This window comes from Sphaeroforma arctica (assembly GCF_001186125.1).
Source record: "Sphaeroforma arctica JP610 unplaced genomic scaffold supercont1.1610, whole genome shotgun sequence".
NCBI lineage: Eukaryota > Ichthyosporea > Ichthyophonida > Sphaeroforma > Sphaeroforma arctica.
In genome coordinates this window covers 1-3,954 of record NW_014038948.1, presented here as the reverse complement: position 1 = coordinate 3,954, position 3,954 = coordinate 1, and positions in this window count along the sequence as shown.

Here is a 3,954-nt window from a genome sequence, read left to right as displayed (position 1 = left end):
TAAGAATATTCGAAATGCCTTCGCACAGCCCGCCGACTTAGAAGCAACGTACACGCGCATCTTAGAAGTTGCCCCCTTCAGAGTAGTAGTTACTACAGGATCAATACCGGTATGTTGAGTGGCAGTGTGTTACATGCTTGTAGTGTAAGTTAAGCTGAAGTTCGGTATGGAGACGTGTCCGAGGCGTGGCTTGTTGTTCGAGTAATGGGCTGCAGTTTGCATATAGTCACGTCGCCCTCTCGACCTTTTTTCCAACGACAAAGCAACCCACTGCGATCTAGGGTTTTAGGGTTTTGCTAAACCCCTGAAACCCTGGGCACCGCTCGGTTTTAAGGTTTGCCTGTCTAGAACGTTATCAATTGTGTATTTGTACAAGCTCATATCAGATTTTTTTTTGTTTTTTTCGAATAAATAGATTTAGTAGTGCGCTTAGAAAATTGATTGATATGTATTGGCAATAGATGAGATAGATATACCATACAAGCCTATATATTTAGGGTTTAAGGTTTTAGGTACATTCCTCGCACCCTGAAACCTTCTCTTCGCGGCGTAGATATCATAGCTGTGACGCTGACAGGTAGCCCTCAGTTCGTATATACTTGCAACCAGACAATACGATTGTGATGTATACTAGTAGTATTTGTACGTGTATATACATGGCCATACATGCACATGCTTTTCATATGATATTCATGTACTGTACTGATAGTATTTGTACGTGTATATACATGGCCATACATGCACATGCTATTCATATGATATTCATGTACTGTACTGATAGTATTTGTACGTGTATATACATGGCCATACATGCACATGCTATTCATATGATATTCATGTACTGTACTGATAGTATTTGTACGTGTATATACATGGCCATACATGCACATGCTATTCATATGATATTCATGTACTGTTCTGATAGTATTTGTACGTGTACATACATAGTCATACATGCACATGCTGTTCATATAATATTCATATACCAGTCGTGTCCCAGACTCCCTGATCGTATGGTGTTGTAGGGTTTAATGATATCATTGGGTTTTGGAATTGGAGATGGCTGGCTCTTCAGAACCGTTAGCATGCAATTCATTGCTGAGATAGTTTTCAATGGTGTTCGTGGTATCCAATCATATAGTCTAATAATAATCAGAAACAATAGCGTACTTCTATTCCAATCCTGAAATCTAACTACACAACAGTTTCAATAGCGTTCGTGGTTTCAAATAATACAGTTCGATGCATACTTATTTATAAACGTACATATAAATGTAAACGCATTAGTAGCGTATGCACTTCTAATGCAATCCTGAAACCAAACTACAGGACAGTTTCAATAGCGTTATTGCTATCCATCGACCTAAAAGTGTTAATCCATGCACCTCATGCCCTTTAAACTGGATGCGTAAACCCATTGCCTGTCCAAACACTCACCCGAGCCCTCACAACAACAAACTTTGGCCCCACTATAGGAGACCCAGATCATACTACACATAGAGCTTCTAGGACTACGGTGTGGCGGCGACGTACCATCCTACGCAACAGCCGGGCAATCCGATACAGTAGTAGGACAATCCGACACAGCAGTCGGCAATACGAACGACGATATGACGTACGCTGACATAGAGGATAATTTCATGACTACCATACAAGAGTTTGCTATGGCGCACATGATGCCCTATTTGATCCCTGCTGAGGTGCGGATATACCCCAAATTCCCTACCAGTCCCGCGGGTAAAATGCTTCTCGCACCCTGATCTATATCGGCACACACTTCTTAGTCCGTTCATTTGCAAACTATCACATTCGATCGAGTGATTGGTTCTACGGCCAAAACAAGCAAAGCGACTATTGGTGCAGTCTATTCTGCTTAACACGGAGTGACGAAGTGGTGGAGCACTTGACTATTGGTGCAGTATATTTGCGTAGTGAGATGTGGTACAGCGCCTGTGGTCAGGCATTGTTTGGGTAGAGAAGCTTGTGGCGACAAGGGCATAACTATATTGTTGTGTCTATGAAAGAACCGGACGTGAGGATCTAAAACGCGCAAATAAATCAAGTAAGTGGATTAAGGGGGTCTGGCAGTGGTTCAAAGGCGGATCAGAACTAACCAACATACATCAAGTAACTGTGTACTAACCTAAAGACTCTTCTGACCGAAATAATTGCGCATTCAGAACAAGAAAGACCCCAATAACAACAGCATCGCATCCCATTGCCGCCTCTGCATATAGGTTAATCAACATGCCCAGTAGAGCCCACAGGTCGCCTTCAGGTGTTCAAGCTCCTATACAACCAATTGAAGCACAGCCTAAATCGTATATTAGTAGGCGAGTGCATGGCTCGGGTTAAAACACCAACATCGCGCATTGCTACAACGTACAACGGCATGTATGTCAATAAATACATTGTGAATCATCGTGTGATGGTGACAAACGAAGTCGCGTGTATTTATTGAATAGCCCCATCTGTGCAGCGCCCTATGTTTCATCAGTTGAGTGAGCCGTGTTTGCCAATGTGAACTTGTTTGTGTCTTCCCAAATTTACCTTTTGACTAAACTTCATGCCACACCCAGGATAGTCACACGCATATGGACGAACGTTCGCCCGTGTGCACGCGTTGGTGGTTTTCCAATAGTACCTTTAGACTAAACTCTTTGCGACACCCAGGATAGTCACACGCGTACGGACGTTCGCCCGTGTGCACGCGTTTGTGATTATTCAAATTACCCCTTTGAGTTCGCCCGTGTGCACGCGTTTGTGTCTAATCAAACTATTACTTTGACTAAACTCCATGCCACACCCAGGATAGTCACACGCATAGGGACGTTCGCCCGTGTGCACGCGTTTGTGTATTTCTAAATGTACCTTTCGAATAAACTCCATGCCACACCCGGGATAGTCACGGGGCGTTCGCCCGTGTGCACACGCATATGTATCTTCAGATTAGCAGCACTGGCACAAGTCAGACCACAGTTGGGCCACTCACAAGCGTGTGGCTTCACTGTGGCAGATGTCGAACCAATAGTACGAACCGATAAAATGTTTGCGGAACGGATCCTGTGCATTACAAGTGTACATATTGATGGGTTATGTTTGTGACATGGAGCGTGTGTTCATGGTGCCTATGTGACGCTTCCAGAATGAACATCTCGGAGCGTTGTTTGCCAGAATATCCGACCGACAGACGAGGTCACATTATGTAAAATACGCCATATAAAAAACATATACCCAAGGTGTGTGCCGCCCCAGGGATAACTGTGAATTGTAGATATATGTCTTGTGTCTTTACGAGCTCACATTAGTAAACTACGCCATATGATAAACATATACTCAAAGTGTGTTCAGCCACAGGGATGACTCAACTATAGATATATAAAAATGTCTTGCGTCTTTTGAGTATGTATTTGGCTTCCCAATTCCAGTGAGCAACGCAGAAAAGTGTTAAGCTTGCGCCAGTTACAATCCATAATTTTATGGAAGAAACCACAGTAGAGAATAGCTAACCATACCAAGCATACGGCTGACAGATGGATCTGTTGCAGTACAATGAAATTACACAATATACATATACCGTAACCATTGTCTGTACAGCACCTGTCTTGATATTCAATTCCCAGACAACCGAAACAAGCACAAACACGCACACACACACAGAAACACTATATATATCTTTATATATATATATACGTACATAAACATATACAAATGTATATACATCAATAAATAACACTATTTAACAACAAGCACAAATACGCACACACACACACAAACATTATATATATACATCAATAAATAACACTATTTAACAATATATATATATATATATTATATATATATATATGTATATATATATAACAATATGTATACATATATACATATATATATGCGTGTGTGTGCGGGGTTTTTTTGTATATATATATATATATATATGTGTGTGTGTGTGTGTGC